Source organism: Argentina silus (assembly GCF_951799395.1).
Source record: "Argentina silus genome assembly, chromosome: Y".
In the NCBI taxonomy this organism is placed as follows: Eukaryota; Metazoa; Chordata; class Actinopteri; order Argentiniformes; family Argentinidae; genus Argentina; species Argentina silus.
The window spans coordinates 45,260,683-45,287,079 of NC_139654.1; the positions used below are offsets into that span (position 1 = coordinate 45,260,683).

Consider the following 26,397-nt stretch of genomic DNA (forward strand, 5'->3'; position numbering starts at 1 on the left):
GGCCATCACTGACTACAAACCATCTAACACCTCACCCCTCTCCGTTGACGCCTCCCTCCCTGATGAGCTGAACCACTTCTACGGCCGCTTTGACAGGGACAACAAGGAGGTGGCCATCAAGGCTGTGCTCCCTGCGGATCACCAGCCCCTCACTCTATCCCCCACCGACGTGTGTGCGGCACTGAGCAGGACTAACGCACGCAAGGCTGCTGGTCCTGATGGGATCCCCGGACGTGTCCTCAGGGCCTGCGCTGTGCAGCTGACTAAGGTTTGGACTGACATATTCAACCTGTCCCTAGCCCAAGCAGCTGTCCCCGCGTGCTTCAAAACCACCACCATCGTGCCGGTGCCAAAACACTCCACTGCAACGAGCTTAAATGACTTCCGACCAGTGGCACTCACGCCCATCATCATGAAGTGCTTCGAGAGGCTGGTCTTAGCTCAACTCAAGACCTGCCTACCACCCACACTGGACCCCTTTCAATTCGCCTACCGGCAGAACAGGAGTACAGAGGATGCCATTTCAACGGCACTTCACTCCGCCCTGTCCCACCTCGACAAAACTAACTCTTATGTGAGAATGCTGTTTATTGACTTCAGCTCAGCATTCAACACCATCATCCCCTCCAAACTGATCTCCAAACTCAGGCAACTGGGCATCAACCCCTCCCTCTGCAACTGGATTCTAGACTTCCTGACCAACAGGCCGCAGTCTGTTAGGCTTCACAACCACACCTCCTCAACCCTCACCCTGAACACCGGCGTTCCACAAGGCTGTGTGCTGAGCCCCCTCCTTTACTCCCTCTTCACCTACGACTGCACACCTGTACATGGCTCAAACACCATTGTTAAGTTTGCAGACGACACAACGGTGATCGGTCTCATCAGCAACAACGATGAGTCGGCCTACAGGGAGGAGGTCCAGCACCTAACAGTGTGGTGCAACGACAATAACCTGGCTCTCAACACCAAGAAGACCAAAGAACTCATTGTGGACTTCAGGAAGTCTAAAGCTGGCGCACACACCCCCATCCTCATCAACGGGACTGAGGTGGAGCGAGTCACCAGCTTCAAGTTTCTGGGTGTCCACATCTCTGAGGACCTCTCCTGGACCCTCAACACCTCCACCCTGATAAAGAAGGCTCACCAGCGTCTCTTCTTCCTGAGGAGACTAAAGAAGGTCCATCTATCTCCTCAGATCCTGGTGAACTTCTACCGCTGCACCATCGAGAGTATCCTTACCAACTGTGTCACAGTATGGTATGGCAACTGCTCGGCATCGGACCGGAAAGCACTGCAGAGGGTGGTGAAAACTGCCCAACGCATCACCGGTTCCTCACTCCCCTCCATCGAGGCTGTCCAGGGCAAACGATGCTTGCGTAAGGCACGCAGCATCGTCAAGGACATCTCTCACCCCAACCATAGACTTTTCACCCCACTCCCCTCCGGGAGGCGCTACAGGTCTCTCCGCACCCGAACCAGTAGGTTCAGAGGCAGCTTCTTCCCTGCGGCTGTCACCCTGCTGAACACGAACACTACACCTACCTGACAACCTACTACCCCCGCAACCCCCCCCCCCCCCCCCCACCCGGACAATTGCACTATTGCACTATTACTCCCCTCCCCTGCTCTTACTCTTACTCAATACCACTGCTCTTCTGTACATACCTGTCCATACTGTTCATACTGTTCATAATGCACATAATGCACATATCCTATATTTTCTTTAATACTACTGCACATACTGTAGATACTTGTTTATACTGTTTATACGGCATTCCATATTTATATTTATTCTGCATCTACCTCATGTTACTGTTAATACATATATACTGCTAGACTGCATTACCTATACAGCTCATATGCTGCTACACTGCTCATACTGTAACTATTTATTCTGCTATAATGCTACTGCTACTCACATACTGCTATACTGCACTGCTATATATACTGCTTATACTATACTATATTATACTGCACTACTACTGATCATATATTGCACTACCTGTAAATACTGTTCATTGCACTTTCTGCTATTTTGCACTTCTGGTTAGACGCTAACTGCATTTCGTTGTCTCTGTACTTGTACTCTGCACAATGACAATAAAGTTGAATCTAATCTAATCTAATCTAATTTATCATTTGCAACTCTGCTCCGACCTTCTCTGTCTTTCTAAGCATCTCTATTGAGGTCTCCTTTTCCTGCTCTAGCGTCTCCTTTTCCTGGCTCAGTTTAAGTCTTTCTTCGGCCTCCATCACCAGGGCCTCTCTCCTCTTGACTGCCTCCATTTCTTTTTCCATCTGTTTCTTGGCCTTGAGAAATGTCTCCTTCTCCTTCCACATCCCGAGCATTTCTTGCTCCACCTTCTGCCCGTCTCTTTTGATTTTCATCCACTCCTTCTTTATCATTTGCAACTCTGCTCCGACCTTCTCTGTCTTTCTAAGCATCTCCTTTGAGGTCTCCTTCTCCTGCTCTTCCTTCTCTTTTTCCTTGCTCAGTTTAAGTCTTTCTTCGGCCTCCATCACCAGGGCCTCTCTCCTCTTGACTGCCACCATATTTTTCTCCATCTCTTTCTCCATCTGTTTCTTGGCCTTGAGAAATGTCTCCTTCTCCTTCCACATCCTGAGCATTTCTTGCTCCACCTTCTGCCCGTCTCTTTGGATTTTCACGCTCTCCTTCCTCATCATATTTAACTCTGCCTCTGCCTTCTCAGCCTTTCTAAGTATCTCCTTTGAGGACTCCTTCTCTTTCTCAATCTCCATCATGAGGATCTTGATCCCACTGTCCATCTCCTCCCTCTCCCTATTGAACTCATTCCTGTCCTCCTGCAGTCTTTCTGCCTTTCTGGCCAGGATCTCCTCCTCCCTCTGCCTAACTTTCTGGTCCCTTCTCTTTTGTTTCTCATATTCCTCTATCTTTTTCTCAAACTCTGCCTTCTCTGTCTTAATCCTCTCATGCTCCTTCCTGATATCCTCAATACTCATATATATTTTCACCTCCATTGTTTTTATGCACCTACAGTAGATAGAACACAAACAAAAATTATTGAAATAATCTCCACACACCCATACTATAATGCAACAGGAATGTCAGAAAGATTCCCCAAATGAGAATGGGATAACAATCTTTGAGTTTGCCCTCCTGAATCAGTCAACAAATACCAATACACCGATTGGCAGCAAAGAAATGTTATTATCTATAATGTGCGTTCGGCTGGCGTCATAATGGGTTTGGAATGACTATCATGGTAATTCACTGCCTAACAACTCTTATCAGCGTTCGATGCAATGGTTCGAAGTGACTTGGTCCTGTCAGAGGCCTATGTTAGAGTCAGCAAAAGCTTCCAGTGTGGGTTGGCTGGCTATGTTTGTTGACACGCCTTGAAATATAGCCTACAATTGTGGCCAACAGGTCAAATATCAGTGGCCATATAATGGGCACATTTTATTAACTGGAATCGGCCTGGTACAGGTAGGAGCCTATAGGCTAATAAGCAGAAGACCTCGGCAAAATTAAAATAGCCCTAATTCAATTCATGGGTTAGGTCTGGGTTAGGTCATTTAGGTCTCTCATAATAATAATAAAAAATATATTTTATTTGGAATGTGTTTTTCATTTGTAGCTGACAATTTCAAAACCTGTGCAGTTGAGTGCAATAGACACACGAACAAAAACACAAACAAAACACTAACAACAACAAGAGGACAGGACCTAAAGGAAGGCCTTTCTAAAGATGTGAGTTTTTAGGCATATAGAAATATCCAACGCTGAATTCGACTTAATGGGAATATCATCTCCTAGTGACAGATATCTCTCAGTGACATTTTTACGCGTCCCTTGTCCAAATGCTGTAAAGGTAGTCGGCCTATGCCGTCTCAAGTATTTACAAATACAAGTGTTATAAAACTATACTATATGTCAACTATACTACATCTCTGGCCTACATTAGCCTACCTCAGTCAGTAGGCTGTGTATAAGCGCCGAATCTTCCGGTTATAATCTCTTTATATCTCACTCTGGTAATACTGATTGCACAGGTTCAGGTTGCGTCTTAGCTCGTTATGCCACTGAACTAAAAGTTCAAGAACTTTGTGTATTATTGCAGAACATTCTCAATTCTGTGTACATATCAACGTCATAATGATACCAATAGCAACGCATTTTGGGTGGAATCCTAACTCCAAATCCGCGCGCGTAAATCTTGCATTCATGTCAATGGGAAATTGATTCGATTTACACGCGGATCGGATTCCACTGCAATACACATTTAAGTTTAAGTTCATTTGAATTTATAGTGCATTTTACCCACAATATACGGCTTACACAAAAGTAGCCTACAAGACAAATACAACATTTGAAAAAACATATTGCATAGAATCAAATTTGGGGATATACAGGTTTTTTTTCTTTATAAAGTACATTACAAACATAAAGTCTCATAAAGTACATTACAAATACGAAACAATTATTAGTCATATTTTTTATTAGTAATAATAATAAGTATTTTATATTTAATACAAAATAGATTAAATGGTGAAATTGGTGTGTATAAATATATAAAACTTGACTCATAATCCGTATAGTGCTGTTTTTGGAGTAATTACTAATTACTAGTAATTACTAGTGTGTGCGGACTGAGCTCCCTGTCCCGTCTTTCTGCTGTGGGGCAGCGGAGCACTCTTGCCCCATCGTTGCGAGGGGAACAACGTGAGCGTGTTTGGCGTAAGCAGGAAAAACCTCACGCAAATTATATTGGGTATGAATTCTGCCTAGCAACAGTTGGCGAAAAACTATTAAACGCTAATGTCGTTAACGTGGTCTGACATGACAGGAAATAATCATAAAGCAATTCAGTTCATCTACTGTACGTCTATCGCTAATGCTAGCTAGCTAAAGTTTTCACAATGAATCGTGTAGATTATTTGTTGACCATGCGGTTTAGTACATTGCCTTTGGAAGAGAAGTTGGAGATAAAACGTTTAGGGCCAACAGGAATGGTTTGACAAAAAGAGATGGCTAACCGCTACCACCTCGAAACATGCGCTGTTCTGTTTCCCATGTATGATTTTTGGTGGAGACTATTTGGGCATCGGCTGGATTCAAAGACATTATACATCTGTCAGAACAGAACAGACACCAGCGACTGAACGGCCTTGACATGATTTCCATTGAAAATGCATTGATCCAGGGACAGATGGATTTCAACAGTAAAGTCATCGAGAGGTTTGCTGAAGCAACGAACCGCCGCGCTACTTTCCTATTCAAGTGAGCAGGTCTGTTTGGACATGTATGACAAATGGACAATGCGCCGTTCACTGTAGACTATATTGCTTTTGTTTTGTAGTCATTTTAAACGTTAATACCTGTGATATAAAGTGGAGGACTAAATGTTACGTATAGGCCTAATATCTAGACAGTTGATGGGCACACTTGTTACTTGTCGCTTTCAGAACCCTGGACTGGGCTCGGGCTGTATATTCATATAGTTCCGTTAATTAGCCTAGCCTACTTTCCGTGATTTAATGTGACTTTTGTAGTGTGTTATAGCCTCTGCAATGATGATATTTATTTCACATTTAAAATAATACAATTGATAAAACCTGATTAAACTTTCCTACAAGTTAACGATGTGCCGAATGCTTGTATTTTGATTAAACATGCAAGTTATTGAAGACACGTGTCTGTCTCATCTTTTTACTTTGTTGCAGTATAGGCGTTCTGTGTCGCGCTGAAGCGTATGAAGTGTATTCAGTTATGGGGTTTACTGTACATACTTTTTCTCTGCACTGTTCCTGCTGCAGAGGATGCGTAAACGATTTTCCCATGTTGTTTTTTGGTTGTGGTCTGTGTTTATACATTTAGGCTATTAGTTGTATCCTACTTTTCAGTTTTACAAGTCAAATCTTATGACAGATGAGATGGCACTTCAACCGATAAAATGCAGGTACATTTTGACTACTGCTGCACTACGATACCCATAGATAGACCCAATACATTGGTAACTGCACTACTTATACAGCTCATATACTGCTTTTACTGTTCATACTGCATTCTATATTTATTCTGCTTATAATGTTACTGTTAATACATATATTGCTTATACTGCACTACTTATACTGCTCATATACTGCTTATACTGCTCATATACTGCTTATACTGCACTACTTATACTGCTCATATATTGCTTATACTGCTCTACCTGTATATATTGTTCACATTGCACTTTTCTGCTTTTTTGCACTTCTGGTTAGACGCTAACTGCATTTCGTTGTCTCTGTACTTGTACTCTGCACAATGACAATAAAGTTGAATCTAATCTAACACCTATTTATTGTCATGTTTTGATGGCATGTTGTTCATTCTCATGTTATGATTTAGTTTGTGATTATACACACGTTTTTAGCGTGATGATAGAGACCCACTACCAGACGAGTACAAAACATGCACAAGTCACATGCAAATCCCTGCCCTGCAGACGACAGACAACAACTGTCTCTGTACAACTAGTCCTGGACCTCCACTATTAGACAGATACAAAGAGAGCAGCATACAGTAGCAGCAGAGCCCAGAGGCAAGGCGAGGCAAGGCAAGGCAAGGCAAGTTTATTTATATAGCACATTTCATACACAGAGGCAATTCAAAGTGCTTTACGTAAAATAGATAAAAAGGAAAGAGCATGAAAAAAAAATTAGAATAAAAACGCATAAAAGACATAAAAAAAGAATAAAAGTCACAGTGCATTTTAGGGTCACAGTGCAATTATTAGCGCCAATTTAGTTTCAATTTAAGGCAAAAGCGAAGCCCTTTTTTTTTTTTTTTTCATTTTTGAAAGTAGCCAGTGTTGGGGCTGATCCTAGATCTATGTGTAACATAATAACTGAGAGACCTGCAGCAGGGCAGGTCCTCATCACTGGCTGTCTGCTTTGAGCTGGTTGTCGTTGGACTCCTGGCAGCGGAACAGCAGCTTGAGTTTGATGGGCCGTATGGGCATCAGAGTGTTCTGTAGGTCCATCTCAATGGGGATCTGGTGAGAGTTGACACACAGTTAAAGTATGAAGGAACGAGTAAAACAGATGTCAGCGTTACACTATGAATGTTACCTAATACAGTGTCACTGTTACGTTCGGGTAGCATTGCACTATAAATTCAAATAAACTCAAACTCCTGGACAACCTCTCTTGGGTCAACATACATTAAAATGGCCCTATGAAGTCTCGAGGGAGTTTTGCAGAAATACAAATAGCTTTTTTTTAAATCTCACACTTCCATCATTTAGTAGGTAGCCTATACTGAGGATGATTGGCGCCTAGTACTGAAAAATGCAATCTGGGAAATTAAATGGGGAGTACATACTTATGCAGTACGCAAGTACAGAATTGTAGTATGGGGGTTCAAACCCGGGTCTCCCATGTGGAAGACACAAACGCTACTATTAAGCCAAGAGGACATCCTCAAGGTCTGAGGGCGACACTTCAGTTTACATGTCTCAGGCAGGGCTACCTCATCACCCGAGTGTGATTCCAAAATCACCTCTGCTACATATAGAAACGCAACAAAGTCATAGGTACAAAATTATATTTACAATCATTGTATCATTATTTTGTCTCACCTCTGTCTCTTTGCAGACGGTGAAGTTGAACCTCTGTAGAATCTCCACCATCGCCAGTTTCATCAATACCAGAGCGAATCGCATCCCGATACAGTTCCGTGGGCCCAACCCGAACGGCATGTAGGTGTATGGGTCGATGCTCTCCTTGTTCTCCTTACTGAACCTACACACGGAGAGTTCAGAGGAGGAGGGGTTAAAGAACATATCAATTAAATCACAGTAATATGATGGTTATACATGGTTGAAGAAACCTGTTTGTGTTTGGTCGTCGCATTTAGGTTTGTTTTATGGTTGTTTGTGGAACACTGCTCTTATCGTTGCTGTTGTGATTGATATTGTGGTTGTGGTTAAGATGTGGCCCATTACCTCTCTGGTTTGAACTCCTCTGGGTCTTCCCACACATCGGGGTCACGGTGCAAGGTCCAGATGGGTATCATGATGACCATACCCTTGGGGATGGTGATGCCGCATATCTCAACAGATTTCTTGGCGACTCTTTCAAGTCGATGGGGTACAACCTGAGAGACTCGTTGATCACGCTGTCTAGATAGTCCATCTGCATCAGAGCCTCGTACTGGATAGGAGCCTGCACAGGGATATTACACTCACATGAGCACTAGTGATTGGTCGTTCATGTAGCCGTAGCCCAGAACTAACTCTTTTTCGTCGCAAATCTGAAGAGCTGTTAGTTTTTTGTGTTTTTTGGGGGGGAAATGAACACAGTACTATACTTATTCTAATCTGCATAGCCTAATTTCATGACACCCGCATACAGAACGCCATTACTTTCAATGTACATGTGTAATAGTGTCTTGCTTTTTTGTTATACATGAATAAACAAAAAAATCGCTAAATAATGTTATCTTGATAGTTAGAAGAAAATACATTTAGATTCCACTGAACAATGTAAATGATAGATGTACACAAGGATCAATCAGAAGTCAAAATGCCACTAAACTGGGCTGCTTTTAGTGGATTGACTGCTTGGAATACTGAATGTGCTACAGTCTATTATTTCCTATCACAGTCGACAGACTACAAGAAAACTGTCAGGTGGTTCAAATGTGAATAACTTGGTATCCATTCCATTAACTGTGGCCGGGCAGCACCGAACAGCCCAGAGAACATTACCATGGTGCTTTTGAATATTAGGTCCCTATCTGGCAAAACCTTTATTGATCTTATCTCAGAGCGAAAGCTGCACTGTAATGTTTTTATCTGAAACCTGGCTAAACATGAATGCATGTCAGTCTATTAGAAGTGGGGAAAAATATATTTTCACTCTATTATTTATCTAGCCATGTCGCTGAGCAGATGAGAATTTCATGATGAATATGAATATGAATAGTACACCATCAACAGCTTCCTCCTGTGATAATGATTTAGCAACCAGCTTCAACACCAAACTAAGGGCAACTATCGACTCTGTAGCACCAGTCAAACTGAAAAAGGCTGTGGCCAAATTTAAAAGAATTTGCAGAAAGTCTGAGCGGACAAAAACTGCAGGTCCACCTTGATATTCTTCGAGAGCATCTTTCTGCTTTTAATAAGGCAATAAAAAAACGCCAAGACAGACGGGATCATTTCTCAAAATTGATAATGAATCATAACAACTCAAACAGTGCTCTTTTCAACGATTGACAGCCTTATAAATCCCGCCCACAAGACACCTGGTGATCTGCTCTCCACCTACAAATGTGAGGAATTTGCAACATACTTCTGAGATAAGAGAACCAATATTAGGTGAGGAGGATCACTCAGGCAAGACCTGAAGATGTGTTTGATGACTTGTTACCCCACCTTCCACCACACGGAAGCACTATGAACTCTTTTGCAGTGGTCATACAGAAATGCTCAGCAAAGTGGGGGTCTGTTCATCTGCACCTAAAACTACCATGGTGAAACCCCTCCTGAAGAAATGACTCTTCAGTCCTTAGCGATTTTAGGCCAATCTCCAACCTTCCCTTTTTAAGCAAAAAAATAATAATTCTTGAAAAAAAGGTGTTCAAACTGTTAAATAATCTCCTTATTCCCATTTGACATGTTCCAATCTGGCTTTTGTGCCGATCATAGCACTGAGATAGCACTATGTTGTTAAGTTATTAACTAGGTTCTTAATGACCTTAGAATTAATTAATTAATGCTGATGCCAAAATGCTCTTTGTCCTTGTCCTGCTGGACCTGAGTGCAGCTTTTGATACTGTGGACCATGATATCCTTATTGATAGACTTGAGAAGTGGGTTGGCCTCTCTGGTCCAGTTCTTAACTGGTGTAGGACCAACCTAACTGGCCATTTTGTTTCCCATTGGTGACCACACCTGTGGGGTTCCTCAAAGTTGAATTTTAGGGCCTGTACTCCTCGTCAGTGTCATCAGGAAGCACAATATTAATTACTGCAGTTACGAAGATGACACCCAGCTGTACATTTCTGTATCACCCAACAATTTCAGTTTGATTGATTTCCTGGTGAAATATGGATGTCACAGAACTTCATACAGCTCAACCAAGATAAGACAGAGGTACTAGTCATTCGAGCAAAAGCCGAAAGAGAGAAACTGTCTGCACACTTAAAGACACTACTTACAGTAACACTAAGCACCAGGCAAAACAAGGTGTCACCATTGACTCAGATCTTAATTTTGAAACCCATATCAAGAATGTGACTAAAACATATTTGTATCACTTAAAGAAGAGTAAGTAAGTTTGTCGGAAATCTGCCATCGTGGAGAAATTCTGTCTGAAGTTGTCCAAACAACAACATCCTCCCTAATAATAATATATCCCCCCGAAATGAACTTGCAGTGTTGGACATTAGCTGTTGTGTTTCTGCATGCGCACACGATTGGGAGAGGCAGCCACCAGAGAAAGGTCAGTCTACTCCCCTAGAACACCCCTGGCACTAACAACATGTTTATATGCAAACCGAATGTCAGGTAGGACACTGCATTTTAAAAAGCGTGTTTTCCGAACCAAAACAGCGTTCGTAAATGAAATATTTATTCATAAGGGATTTATTATAAGGGATCTTGTTCCCTGATCGCTACCGATTAAAGATAGTCATTACAACCGTTAGGAAGCTTTTAGAAAGCTTGAATATTACATGGACCTTTACAGAACACAGCTGTAAAGGTGCAACCTTTCCTCTCCCAGGCTGACACTGAGAGACGAATGCATGCTTGTATTACTAGCAGCCTTGATTACTGTAACACTCTCCTGTCTGGTCGACCAAAGAAAGCTCTTGGCAAATGATACAAAATGCAGCAGCAAGTGTCAGATGGAGAGCACATATCACACAAGTCTCTGCACTGATTACCTGTTAGTTTTATAATTTATTTTAAGATAATTGTATTAGTTTAGAAATCACTCTATGGTCACGCACACCACTGCATGTCAGACATGCTTTTAAGGTATATACCCTGTAGATCCCTCAGGTCCTCAGGTACTGGCCTTTTAACTATTCTGAAGATTCCAACAACACCTATCTACTTCCTGTTTCAAATGAATAATACTGGGCAGAAGTCTGCACAGGGATGCTACAGACACATTAGCACACTGCAAAATACTGTCACCTATCTAACCATCTGTAGAAGTCAGGGGTTACACACTCATCAGTACCCTCTAAAACACTGTCACTATCATATTTCCTGTTCCACATGAATAGTACTATATAGGAGTCTGCAGAGGGGTTACCTTGTTGGGAAACACAGTGTCTATCTCCTCCTGCAGCTTGGTCATGATGTGAGGGTTGGTTGCCAGATTGTAGGCCAGGAAGGACAGAGAGCTACTGGTGGTCTCATAGCCAGCAAAGATGAACATCATTGCCTGGGATAAGATCTCATGGTCACTCAATCCGATGATGATGGGAGAAATGGGGTGGTAGGTGTGAGAAAGGGACGAAGTAGAGTATTTCCACGGTGTGTTTGTAGGTATAGGTGTTTGAGGCAGGTACTGTGTGTGTGTGTGTTAGATGCTAGTATACAGTGTGTATGTGTGTGTGTGTGTGTGTGTGTGTGTGTGTGTGTGTGTGTGTGTGTGTGTGTGTGTGTTTAAGGCAGGCACCTTTACTCTGCTCCTCTCCCTTTGAGTTGCTGTCTTTCTGCGAGTCTATCATCAGCTGCAGGAAATCTACCCGACTCTGGAAGCAGGCTTACGTCAGATCAAAATCACATGAGAACTACCAGATGCTACCAAATCTCTACAATTGTATTACACAATACTGGCTGAAGATCGTATATTTGATCAGTTATATTTACATACCTTCCTGGTGCTAGCCACGCGATTGGACTTGATCTTCTGAAAGACAGCGTAGAAGAAATCTGTGACCGAGGCAGGGAATAGGGATACCTCCATGTTTGCCATAACAGGACCCATGAAGGGGAAGAATGCTGGACGGACAGGAAATGCCACGGTTACAAACAGGAACAGGAAATACCATGATACGTGACTCCAATCCTATTCAATGCACAGCCCTGTCCAGAAACAACTCCTAGGCTCTATCCCTAGACACTTCTGTATCCAGTCCACTCAGATCTCCAAGTGTCCAGCATTTAGGAACTAGAGGTTGGTTCTGGACAGGGCCCATGTGTTTGTCAAATGAGTAGAGCGCAAACCATTGGCAGTGTGGTTTATGTCAGTCTAATCAATAAAATCGATAGCTTCATTTATTAAGCACAAAATGACTGAAAGCTATATGGGGGCAGTTGTACCGACTGTGAGGAACAGTGGGCTGAAGATGTCAAACTTGAGCATTTTCTTGATGTTGGTCACAAAGGGGTCGGAGGGGTTGTGGAGGGAGTCAATGTCGACACTGAATGAAGTACTGACGACCACATCCATACTGTATGGTCCAAAGAACCTGGAACACAACCACACAATCTCTGACCACCAGAATCACAACCACAAAATTAAAGGGGGAGTTCACTGAAATTACAAATTCACCTTATCGTCTCGGAGATAAATACTCACTCCTTTAGTTCAATGGGCTCATCGTTATCAGCCGTCTTCTTCAGATTGCTGACCAAGTTACCAGAGTGCTGCTTCATGATCCTGAGCATCTGAGTTGGGAAGGATACATGGAAAAATATCATGATTGATACGTGGATTAATATGTGCAAAACATATATTAATATCATGTTTGAAACAGGAATTATTTTAATGTTTATATAGCCTGAGAATATACATCCATACAGGATGCATTATGTATATAGTCAAAAAATAAGTGACTCCAAAGATGAACTATTATTCAATACTCTGTCATCTGACCACTGAACTTATCGAAGATAAGATCAAATATACTTTATTGTCCCAGATGAAAATTTGTCTTGGATTAATTAATTAAAGTTGCTGCTTCACACAACAACAAACAACAATGAATACACACTATACACATAGTACAAATCACACACACACTCTCACACACTCTCACACACACACACACACACACACACACACACACACACACACACACACACACACACACACGCGTCAGAGTTGTTAGTCATTCATTTATTTGTGTTGTATAAAGGAATGAATGAAAGAAGGAGAGGAGAGATGGGACTGTACCTCTTTGATCCGCCCACTGGTGAAGGAGGGAGACAGGACACTGCGGATCCGTCTCCATGCATCATGCTCAGCGATAAACACGGCGTCATACAGAGGCCCGTTGAGATAGATATTCTAGAAAAATTATTATTATTATATACTGCAAGATTAACCTAATATTAATAATGCTATAATAACAATGATATTATCTATTTAAGGAGCCCTTATGTTTTTTTCCCCATACAACAACTTCAATTTAGCGTATTACCCTCCTGTTAGTGAAAAGGGAGTAGCATTCCTTGATGAGGATGGTTTTGATCATGGCTGTGTCCATGATACACAGGATGGGCTGACGGCCATCATAGATCCTACAGACCAGCAAAAACAAAGATAGTTAGATATACACTCACAGAGCACTTTATGAGGAACACTATACTAATACTGGGTAGGGCCTCCCTTTGCTCTCAAAACAGCCTCAATTCTTCGTGGCATTGATTCCACAAGATGTTGGAAACATTCCTTTGAGATTCTGGTCCATGATGACATGATTGCATCACTCAATTCCTGCAGATTTTTCAGGTTCACTTTCAAGATGTGAATCTCCCGTTCTACCACATCCCAAAGGTGTTCTATTGGATTCAGATCCTGGGAAGGCCACTGAAGAACACTGAACTCATTGTCATGTTCATGAAACCAGTTTAAGACAACTTTTGCTTTGTGACATGGTGCATTATCATGCTGGAAGTAGCCATTAGAAGATGGGTCAATTGTGGCCATGAAGGGATGCACATGGTCAGCAACAATACTCAAATAGGCTGTGGCATTCAAGCGGATATATACCGTAGATAGAGACAGACAGACCCATCACAGATCCTGCACTCTTAGAAAAAAAGTGCTACCTAGAACCAAAAAGGGTTCTTCTTCTACTCTCCCTTTGAAGAAACCTTTTGGGTTCCATGTAGAACCCTTTTCCACAGAAGGTTATACAGTACCGTGCGAAAGTAATGGGACAGTGAAGCATTTTTTCTTCTTTTTGGAGTTGAAATGAGAACGTAGAGATTCTCATCTTTTATTTGATGTTATTTGTGTACATATTGGTTTATCATTCAGAAATTACAACATTTTTATGCATAATCCCCCTATTTCAGGCTACACTAAAGTGATGGGACAATTGGCTTGACAGGTGTGTTCGTCAGGTGTGTTCCATCACATAATTTGTGCAGTCTGCTATTGGTGTCTTGTCAACATGAGGACCAAAGAGATGTTATTGAAAGTCAGGGAAGCCATTATGATGCTGAAATATCAGAAAAAAATGAAACATAGCCAAAACCTTAAACCTACCAAAATCAACAGTTTGGAACTTCATTAAAAGGAAAGAAAGCACTGGTGAGCTAAGAAATCGCAAATGGCAAGGAAGACTTCCAGTGGATAACCAAAGAATGCTCACCATAATTAAAAAAAACAACTAAAAAAAACTGCCCCATAGATTAGGAACACTCTCCAGGAGGTAGGCGTCAATGAGTCAGAGACTACCATCCGCAGAAGACTTCACCAGCAGAACTACAGAGGCTACACTGCAAGGTGCAAACCACTACTTAGCCACAAAAACAGGCTGGCCAGGTTACGGTTTGCTAAAAAGTACCTAAAAGAGCCTGCAGAGTTCTGGAAAAACATGTACCGGAGAAAGTGTGGAGAAAAAAAGGAACTGCCCAATATTCACAGCATCCCACATCATCTGTGAAATATGGGGGAGGGGGTGTTATGGCTTGGGCATGTATGGCTTCCACTGTAACTGGCTCACTTGTCTCCTTTGATGAAGATGAATTCAGAAGTGTTCAGAAACATCTTGTCAGTCCAAGTACAACTTAATTGCTTAATTGCTCCAAACTCATTGGACGGCATTTCACCATACAGCAGGACAATGACCCAAAACATACTGCCATAGCAACTAGGAAATTATTCAGGGCCAAAAAGTGAATCCTATAGAATCCTATAGAACATGCATTTAATTTGCTGAAGAGGAGGGCAAAACATCCTAAAACAACAAACAACAATCGCTGCAATATAGGTCTGGCAGAGCATTACCAGAGAAGATACCCAGCGTCTGGTTGGGTCAATGGGTCACAGACTTTTGCACTTTTGCATACAAATACGAGTGCTTAATTTGGACATTTGCATAATGCAAAAGAAGAAAAAATGCTTGTCCCATTACTTACGCAGGGCACTGCAAATGGAACCCATAAGAGTTATTCAACCAAAGAATCCTTTTAGAACCCTTTTTTTCTTTATTTTTTTAATTACATTTTTGCCCTTTCAATGACATGGAGGGAAGACACAATCACTTCCGATTTGAATTCTGACATGTCGTGGCTCCTCTTTATTCATGCAGTTTGAGACGTGCTCAGAGGCAATATAGGAGCCTCAACCAATGAGAATCCAGGATGTTGTCAAACATTGGCAACGCACAAGTTGTGTTTGGGACCATACTACAGAATACTTAAAAGCTTAAAACTTAAATCGCTCAATAACAGATTCAAATTATTAATGTGGAAGCATGAAATTGTTGCTTGGGCAGTGTACTTGCATCAAGACAGATCATTTGTCTTGGTGTATGAGACCATTTCGTCGGTTGGATCGTCTGTGTTTGTGAAAATCGCACAGTGTCCGCCTGGTTTAAGAGTGTATACTGTAGACACTGAGAGATATATATATCCATCATAGTTAACAATAACCAGGATCAGTTTAGCAGACTCACCCCCACAGTTTCCCATATTTCTGGAAGCTCTCTGTGTCAAAATTGGTGAAACCACCCTGGGAACAAAAAACTAAACAAAAAAATAGCCAGATCATAAATGCTTGTCATAAACCTGAACTGTGGCTTAGTTTATGATGGCCCTTTTCCACTACAGACCGGCTCCCACTCCTCTCTTTTCGTTTTCGTTCAAAAGCTTTATTGCCCATTTTTCTGGGTAAAACAATTCATATTCAGCTCCCATGGCTTTCACCACAACAACACACATCATGGATGAGTCTACAATGTTGTTGTTTATGGGCTTAATCTCTACAAACCTTCTTATATCCCATCATCGTCCCGAGGAAAGGGATGGGTTTGAGACAAGGAATGCCTAGTTTTTTTAATATTCCATATGGCCAGTATCCATACCTGGTCAGAACAAATATAAATCAACAATCTGACTTGAAACAAAAGCAAAACGATCAAGTCATAGGTATCATTGAAACTGTTAGATAACTGTAATTATCAATACTATCATTTGTATGTATTATCACAACTAAAACTGCATGGAGCGTACAGTACAGCAGAGCTTGGAGTACCAGACATGAACACACACATCGGAGCTGTCACAGTGGTATACCTTGGATCACACACACACACACACACACACACACACACACACACACACACACACACACACACACACACACAAACACTGTCTCAACAGCCCCTTCCTTCACTCTCACTGTCTCTCTTTGTAGGTGGGTCAGGCTGCGTATTCAGCCTCTAAGGGGGGTATTGTTGGGATGACTCTACCAATCGCCCGAGACCTGGCACCCATGGACATCCGTGTGGTCACCATCGCACCCAGTCAGTAAACACACACACATACATACGCACTCTTTCACACACTCCCCCCCCACCCCCTTCCTCTCCATATCAGACAACCTCTCTCTCCCTCTCCTTAGGTCTGTTCTCCACTCCTCTCCTGGCGGGTTTACCTGAGAAGGTGCGTTCATTCCTGGCCCGCCAAGTGCTCTTCCCCTCGCGCCTGGGAGACCCTGCAGAGTTTGCCCACCTGGTGACATCACTGGCTGAGAACCCCATGATCAATGGAGATCAAACTGGATGGAGCTATCCGCATGCAGCCCTGAGAGAGAGTGAGTGTGTGTGTGTGTGTGTGTGTGTGTGTGTGTGTGTGTGTGTGTGTGTGTGTGTGTGTGTGTGTGTGTGTGTGATCCAAGGTATACCACTGTGACAGCTCCGATGTGTGTGTTCATGTCTGGTACTCCAAGCTCTGCTGTACTGTACGCTCCATGCAGTTTTGTTTTGTTTTGTAAACTGATCCAGTAATAAACTTCTAATGAGTTTGAGTCTCTCCTCCTCTGTGTCTGTGTAAAGTGAGGTCAGTAGGAGCTAATAGGACAAATGAAACAAGAATGAGCCTTATGAGGCAAGTGTACCTTCATTTGTCCTATTAGAAGTGAATAGAACGCCTGAACACAGGAAATGCTAAATGCTAAAGCTCTCATAACATCACACCTGCATCAGTGTGTGGCTTTATGTACATGTCATCCACAACATTTGAGTGAAGGGAAAGGGACACATTTCTTTTGGAATGGAAAGGAGTCGAGGTACAGTATCTTGGTATACACACGTTTGCTCCAGTTTTGTACCCATTGACTCTGACCCTGTTTGTGTAAGAGGCTAGGGCTGACCCATTCTGATTCAAGATGTTTGTGTAAAAAAGGTATTTATTGCATATATTGTCCACTAAAAAGCAGATGATGGTACAAGTGTAAGGGACCAAGTGCTCCAACCTCAGTCTAGCCTGAAGATCATTCCATATCTGAGGAGCACAGCAGCTAAAACGTTCTTCTCAATTCTGTAATCACTTGTAGCACATTAAATAGTAACAAGCTGCAAGTTTGATCGCCAATAAGTCGCCATAAAAGCAATGATGTGAGGTAAAATGGGAGTTTTAAAAGAACTGCTTTATATACAGATGAAATCCAATGATAAGCCCTTCTCAACGTCAAAGAATCCCAACCCACAGACAGATACAAAAGACAATGGTGGGTACAGAAAACATGCCTACAAATGAACTGCAGAGCAGAGTGATAAATCGGGTCTAGTGGTTTAAGAATTGAGGCTGTCGTGTGATTTTAAATTGTGTCACCATAATCACGAACAGGGAGGAGCGTTGCCAAGACAATCTTCCTCCTATTATCAAAGGTGAAGCAAGACATTTCTTTACAAAACAAGTACAAGTCTAACTCGCAAACTGTTGATCACTTTTTCAACATGTATTTTAAAAGTGTATCATCTATCTAAATGCCCAGGTACTTATAATGGGGAACTTGTTCAGTTTGGGTTCTTTTCAGGGTACAAATATGTTGATCATTGTAATCAATATTATGGGATATAGAGAAAAACATAACAGACCTCATGCATACCTCTTCAAATTAAGGTTTACCCAGATTGTTTCTAATCTAACCCATGTGCATACATGTGCCATGTTTTTTCTTCCTCAACTTGTAAATGTAAAAAACACAAACACCACCACTTTGTCTTTTTGTGGTGTTAGGAATACAGACCTCACAGATAAAAATGTTTTGATAAAGGTCATAAACCGAAACGTCGACACAATAAATAAGCAGAGGGAACAATCGTGTGTGCAGGAGTATTCATTTTTTTACATACCTTTTCTTCATAAACTCATCATCACTCAACATAGTTTACAGCTATGCAACTTGTAAAATACAGCATTTCAAACATGACACACAGTTTGCCTTTGAATATGACTTTAATGAAAGAGAATTGAAACGGCAAGTGTAGTTATAGTGGTAGTATGCAGGGTAGTTATTGTGGTAGTAAGTTTGGGATAGTTGTGGATTTCCAGAATTGTCTCTGTGTTGAAATATCTGAAAGAGAAAAATTGTCTTATCATTTGTATAGATAAAATCTAAATTATTTTGAGGTGATTTGAGAAGCCAAAAGGATCATGATTAGAATGCTCTGTAAGCAGATAATGGAGGGCATACCTGTATTTTGTTTCCCTTTATGGAAAGCCCTCTCCATGCTCTCTCTGGCAAACTCCAGGTTCGCCGCCATTACTCTTTTCTTTTCAGTCTTCTCCTTCTCTCTCTCCATTTCTGTCTTCATCCTCTTCACGACATCTTCTGTAATCTTTGTCATCAACTCTTTCACTTCCCTCTCCCTCCTTTCCACCATATTATTTATCATCCCATCCATCTCTTCTCTCATGCGTTTAACGTCATCTTCTTTCTCCTTCAGGATTTTCTCCATCTCTTTCTCGACCACTTCTACTCTCTTCATTGCCTCCAACTCCTTTTTCACCCATTCAATATCCTTTTCTTTCTCCTGTTCATTCCTGTTTCTCTGTCTCTCCTCCTCTGCCCATTTCATCACCTCCATCCTCTCTTTCACTTGTTTCACCTCCATTTCTTTCTCCTCCAGGATTCTCTCCATCTCTTTCTCGGCCTCCTCTACTCTCTTCATCGCCTCCAACTCCTTTCTCATCCATTCAAAATCCTTTTCTTTCTCCTTCTCACTCCTGTCTCTCTCTCTCTCCTCCTCTGCCCATTTCATCACCTCCATCCTCTTTTTCACTTGTTTCACCTCCATTTCTTTCTCCTCCAGGATTCTCTCCATCTCTTCTACTGTCTTCATACCCGCCTCCATCTCCTTTCTCATCCATTCAATATCGTTTTCTTTCTCCTTCTCAATCTTCTCCATCTCCCTCTCCATCTCTGTCTTCATCCACTTCACGACATCTTCTGTAATCTTTCTCATCTCCTCTTCCACTTCACTCTCCCTCCTTTCCAACATATTCTTTATCACATCCATCTCTTCTCTTACGTGTTTAACGTCACATTCTTTCTCCTCCAAGATTCTCTCCATCTCTCTCTCCATATCTTCGACTCTCTTCATCGCCTCCAACTCCTTTCTCATCCATTCAAAATCCTTTTCTTTCTCCTTCTCACTCCTGTTTCTCTCTCTCTCCTCCTCTGCCCATTTCATCACCTCCATCCTCTCTTTCACTTGTTTCACCTCCCTTTCTTTCTCCTCCAGGATTCTCTCCATCTCTCTCTCCATCTCTTCTTCTCTCTTCATACCCGCCTCCATCTCCTTTCTCATCCATTCAATAACCTTTTCTTTCTCCTTTTCAATCTTCTCCCTCTCTCTCTCCATCTCTGTCTTCATCCTCATCTCCTCTTTCACTTCCCTCTCCCTCCTTTCCACCATATTCTTTATCATCACATCCATCTCTTCTCTCACACGTTTAACGTCGCATTCTTTCTCCTCCAGGATTTTCTCCTTCTCTCTCTCCACCTCCTCTACTCTCTTCATCGCCTCCAACTCCTTTCTCATCCATTCAATATCCTTTTCTTTCTTCTTCTCATTCCTGTCTTTTTCTCTCTCCTCCTCTGCCCATTTCATCACCTCCATCCTCTCTTTCACTTGTTTCACCTCCATTTCTTTCTCCTCTAGGATTCTCTCCATCTCTCTGTCGACCTCTTCTACCCTTCTCTTCATCACCTCCATTGTTTCGGTCTCCTTCTCACTCATCTTTAATCTCTCTTCGCTCTTCTTTACCTCCTTCTCTCTCTCCTGCACCACCCTCTCTCTCTCCTCCACCTCCTTCTCTCTCCTCTTCATCTCATTTCTTGTTTTTTCCATCTCCCTCTGGAAAGTCTCCTCCATCTCCTTTGTCACTTTCTCCACCTCCTCCACCTCTTTCGCCTTTATTTCCAACTGGACAATCCTCTCCTCCAAATCCTTTTTGTTATTTTCCTGCGTCTTTTGAATGCGACTGAGTATTGCATTGCATTCATTCACTTTCTCAGTGTCTCTATCCAACACTTTCCTCTTCCTCTCCATATTATCTTTAAGATGGTTGACTATCTTCCTCTTCCTCTCCACCATTTCTCTGTCCTTGTCCACCATTTCTCTGTCCTTGTCCACCCTCTCTCTCTCCTCCTTCAGCCTCTCCTTCTCTGCATCGGTGTGCTCCTTCACCTTATGCAGAAGGTTTTGGGCTCCCTCCACCTCTTCCGCTCTCTCCTCCATCTCCCTCCTCCAACCCTCCTTCTCTTCCTTTCTTTCTTTAGCCATTCTGGCCCTCTCTCTCGTGTGCCTGGCCCGTCTTGATGTCCTCTGTGGGAGTGGGGTGTAGGCTGCGAAAGCTGCCGGTCCTGCTGCCTCCATCATCAGGGCAGCCTGATCCTCTTTACACTCCTGTGGACATACAGTGAACACACTACAGGTGCAGTCTCGAGAATGTCTTCCTGACGCCTTTACGCATACAGCTTTGTGATGCTTAGACAGTAATGACATAATTCATGTTTACATTTCTTTAATTTTCGACGCATTGTCGTTATTCGTGACGCATCAATGACCAATTGATTATCTGGCAATGCAATGAAAAAAGCGCGTGGAAAACAGTCGTTAATGATGTAGTGGAATTTAAATCATGGTATTTTGAAATAACATACCGTTAACCAGAGCTGTTGATTCATTCAGAGACTTTATTCACAGAGAACAAAGCCGGGTCAGGTTTGCAAAGTTGAACACACTTTTCACTTCCGTTACCTGTCTTTTTATAGACTTCACATAGGTCAACAACCTTCATTCAACAAACGTCTACTTCCTGTTTACATACACCAATAATATTCAAGAACTACATTTCGTCATCCCGGGGCTACGCCCCCTTTGGCTTGGCGCCGATCAGTCTACTGTAGAGATCAATTGATCTAGGCTGTTTTCTAAAGCCCTTTTGTCTTGGCTGTTTACAACTGTGTTTATCACCCATCCATCCTGTCCCCAGATCACCTGATCATGTTTACACAGCTGTATACCACTCTACTTCAAAGCATCCATACCCCCTAGTCAGCCCCCACCTAAGTGATCTCACCCCTCTGAGATGTTCCAGGACCATCTGGTGTCCTTGTGACCTTTTCCCCTAGGTGTGGGATTACTAAGGCTGGTATTTGTCTTTAAATTTACTATATATTCCCCCCTTTGGGACTTAATAGTCCCACATCAATGACACAGCAATAAAACATATAAGTGATTTCAAGACAACATACATAGGCGACTCACAGAAGTAAACATAACCTGTATGACATCAACAGCATGACATTCTATTAGCTCCTGGGGACACGCCTCCTTTACAGGTGGGGGCGAAAAACCCATTCTTTCATTAGGGAAAATTCCCCCACGGTTCTCACCATATCCAGTCATTGAGCAACCACTTTACAGGTCTGCAAACGAGCACCCGTCCCCATGAGCAACAACTAAACTACATTTAAATGATTACACAAATTGTTAATAAAAATAAAACAACACACAACACATCAACCTATAATGGGACTTTATGTCCAACACAGGGGACCATCCCCTGTCTCTGATCCATAGCCATCCCATTGTGTCTCTATGCATACATTCAACATGGTCATTCTATCAGTACTACACACAATAATTGTCACACATAAGACTTTAAAACACGTCAATGTCCATTCAAATTGTCAATATTCCCAAAGGGAATATAGTCCTTGTATGGCCAGGGTTTCGTCTTTCTTGAGGATTGTAGCAATGCTTCTCCCATGTAGGTGTAGCTGTTAGCGCTGGCTAGTCCTGGCTGGGAGTGTAGACGATCTCGTCATCATCGGATGAGGGGGCAGAAGACTCACTGCTGCCTCCCCAGTCGAGAACAGGATATAGGTCTAGTTGGCCTCCCATTCTGTTGAGTGCCATTGGAGCTATCCCTCTGGTTACACTCATCTGCTTAATTGTGCTCTGTATAAAAAAGGATCTCAAAACAGGCATTATACAACAAAATAACAGTCCTAACACTACAATCACTATCACAACCATTATTCCCATTTTCGCCAACATTCCTCCCCATGATCCTAGGATGTTGTCAAACCAGTCTAATTTCCCAAAGTCTGTGCCCTCATTCCTTCTGTGCTCCTGTACGATCTCACCCATTCCTTCGTCTTCTTCTCTGGTTTGCCTGAGTTCTTGCCTCGGGACCCTGGTGCTGTGGTTCTAGTGGTACCAGGTTAGGCTCCCTCGATCTTGTATTGCAGTGGGGGTGGCTCTCACTACCTCGTACAGTCCCTCTCTCCTTGGCTCGTTCCACTTCCTTCTGAAGACTTTGATGTACACCTGGTCTCCTGGAGTTCTCGGATTGGGCAGGGGTGTCTCCGGCTCCAGCTGCTTGTCTTTTTCCTGTGAACATATAACTTTGTGTATCTCAGTTAATCAATTCATATATTGTATCAATTCTATCTGGCGTTGTTCAAGCGGTGGTCCTTTGTAAGGTCCTCTTATTGTTAGCAATGGCATGGGTCGACCCGTAAGCATTTCATGCGGTGTTAAATTCGTGTTTCTGTTAGTCTGCATGCGATAGTTCATTAATACAAGTGGCAAGGCATTTACACAATTAAGCTTTGCGCTGGCACATATCTTATTCAGCTTTGTTTTGAGGGTACCATTTATTCATTCTACCATTCCTTGTGATTGTGAATGGTAGACACAACCCAATCTTTGCATTATTCTTAACTGCTGTATGACTTGTTTCACAGTTTTCTGAATAAATACTGCACCATTATCTGAGCTAATCTCATTAGTTATTCCAAATCTGGGTATTTCTTCTCTTGTTAGAAATGTAACCCCTGTTCCCTGCTTCTACCCATTTTCTGAATCTATCTATATCAACAAGCATGTATCTCTTCCCAATTACCTTTTTTATCATGTCTCCATATTCCATTACCAAATTTGTAATTTAAATGTTTTTAATAAATTAACCTATAAGTTTAAATGCATTTTCTACCATTGCCTGTACATAGGGTGCCCAATACCCTTGGATTTTTATCTTTCTCACAACTTCCCCCCTTGCGCAATGGTCAAAACCATGCGCACCAGTGATCAAAAATCCCCAGTAGCCCAGTAGGCGCTACTATAGTACCCTCATATGATCTCCACAATCCTGTAGAGTCCACCTTCGCCCCCCTTCAGAGCCACATGGATTGCTCAAATGGCCCTGCAATCCGATGCATGCGTATCATATCCTCTAGTTGCGTTATTGGTTCTATTTAATTGATTATCTGACTTTTCTTTCATCTGAACCTGTTGTTCAACCAATATGGCTACTTCCTGTGGTATATATTATTTTTATGAATTCCTTATCCGCAAAATGTTTTACCAATGGGTTACTTGTTTCTTTCCAAATACTTTTTAATGTGGTTCTCATCATTGGTCCCAAGACTCTTGCTCTATACCCTTCATTTACCATTTATGACCCATGATGAGCAGCATTAGGTCTATTATACCACTTTTGTACGAATTCTAATTCATCTATTTGTATAGCTGCTCCCTGTTTTCCCCTATAATATATTGTGACATTAATGGGACAACCAGATTTTTGGTTTGCTCCTGCCAGATTTGTTCTTGGCAGGAGTTGCAATTTAAGTCAAATCGTGGTCTCCTTGCATCTGGCAATTGGGCTTCAATAAATTTTCTCCATCTTAACCAATTTTGCTCTATTTCATAATTTATTTCCCTTAACCAGTAAACATTTGCGCTTGCAGTTATTGGTATTTCTTGTATCTTTATTACCATATTATCTACATATACACCTTCTGGGGAACACCATATTTTCATCCCCAGCATGCATATTGCATCCCTCCCCAAGAGATTCACCGGAGTCCGGTCAGAGATCAGTATGGGCAGGGTTGTGGCTCTATCTCCTATCTTCTATTTGAACCTACAGCATTGGTTCTTGATCAGCTTCTGTGGTTAATACTGGAAGCTAGTAACCATAATTTAGTCCCCTATATGGATTGGCCGGTCCTTGTGGAGGCCTCTGCTGTTGCTGACTATAGCCCTGTTTACTATTCTCCCTCGATTTCGGATTAGTACAATCCCTTTGGAAATGTCCAGCACATGTCAGATGGACCTTTTGGGTTTGTTCTTTGGAACCGTCCTTGGGGTCTCTTTCTGCCCTTCCCTGGCTTAAACTGCTGGGGCTGCTGCGTATGCACCTGAACTACAAGTACGGTGGGTTGCTCTTGTCCCTGAGGTCTCAGCACTGGAAGTGGTTCTGGTATGGCTCTGTATGGAACTGGTTTCTTGGTTTCGGCGCCCATTACGCCTTGTTTTCGTTTTGTGAGTTCCCCCAGCTGGAGCTGTGTTAACCTTCTCTGGTCCCCCTTTTCTTGCTCCTTTAGCCTTGACTCATCCTTGTGTGTTTTGGACGTGAGTCCCACCACATCCTCTAACCTGCTTTTCACCGGAGGGGACATGGCATCTACCACTGCGGTTCTGAACAGAGTTGTCATCAGTGGGTCTCCCTCTGGGTCTACTTCAGTCTCTAGTTTCCACTTCTTTGGTTGCTGGTGCAGGTATGTGGCAGGATCCTCAGTCTCTTCCAGTGGGTCTCCCTTCAGGGTCTTAATATCCATCCTTTGTGGATATTCTTCTCTCAGGGTTGTCCACCTCTCATTTCTGGTCTGGTCAAATGACATCCCATCGGCTCTGGTATTGTCCTTTGCTTCTTTCAGTCCACAGCTTATGAGAACGTCTTCCATCTTTGCCTCCCCCAGTACCTTGGCCAACAGGGCTATGAGGTCTCCCACCGCCAGCAGTTTCCCTGCAGTCTCTTCCTCAAGGCTTCTAATCCCTTTACCTGCTCCATCATGTATGTTAAGTAATCCGCTAACTATTCCCTGCACATCCTGCATACCCCAGGGCACATAGTGTCCTTGATTTCCTTTTATCAGGATGGGGCAATGATATCTATCTGGGTGACCTATCTTTTCCCTATTCCTCAACTCTCGTTCAGTATTCCTGGATCTTTCCTCATGTCTTCTCCTAATATTTCTCTCTTACTCCGGCTTCCAATGGTTTAGTCCTCTTCTCTTGCCTTGACTCTGACCTCCACACACCTTTTTCTAATTTTGCATAACAATCCAGCTCTATGGGGCTTCTAGATCCCCTTCTCACTTCACTTCCCTTCTCTTCTTTTAACATTGCTTCTCCTTCTGTTTTGAACAATTTTAACATATCTATTTCTCTCTTTCTTGACTTTACTCGAGTTTTGGGGTTTCTTATCAGTGTTCCCATTTCCTTACCCACTGCAACATCAAATGTCCCTTCTTTTGGCCACTTAGTATAATTCTTACTGGTTAGTTTTTCCCATTTTTCTGACAGCTCTTTTATTTGGTTATTTAAAAGAGGGTTTTTATTCTCTAATATTTCTACTGGAGTTACCAGGGTAATCCCTTTCTCCATTTTTCCTTTTGCAGTAATTATTTTTTAGGGTTATTGTAAAATGTATTACTTTTCACTCTTTTCTGTAATTTTTCAAAAGAGAACAATATTGTATTATTGGTTATCTAGGATTCTACTGTATAATTAAAGAAATATGTTAGGCAACCACTTTGGACTCAACTTGAGATATCCTAATCACAATTGGTGTCTTA

General features: G+C 42.3%; 1 pseudogene across 1 annotated transcript in view; it reads right to left on the reverse strand.

Annotated features, from left to right (window-relative positions):
• Positions 1 to 6,908: 6,908 nt before the first annotated feature.
• Positions 6,909 to 26,397, reverse strand: part of LOC310824151 (cytochrome P450 3A27-like) — a 145,013-nt pseudogene continuing 125,524 nt past the window's right edge. The window contains exons 3-13 of the transcript in view: positions 15,908 to 15,960; positions 13,421 to 13,520; positions 13,174 to 13,287; positions 12,577 to 12,665; positions 12,318 to 12,466; positions 11,869 to 11,996; positions 11,671 to 11,746; positions 11,302 to 11,462; positions 7,977 to 8,196; positions 7,611 to 7,773; positions 6,909 to 7,025 (exon numbers count right to left, since the gene is read on the reverse strand). The product of the transcript in view is annotated as a cytochrome P450 3A27-like (transcript). The remainder of the gene's footprint in view (positions 7,026 to 7,610; positions 7,774 to 7,976; positions 8,197 to 11,301; positions 11,463 to 11,670; positions 11,747 to 11,868; positions 11,997 to 12,317; positions 12,467 to 12,576; positions 12,666 to 13,173; positions 13,288 to 13,420; positions 13,521 to 15,907; positions 15,961 to 26,397) is intronic.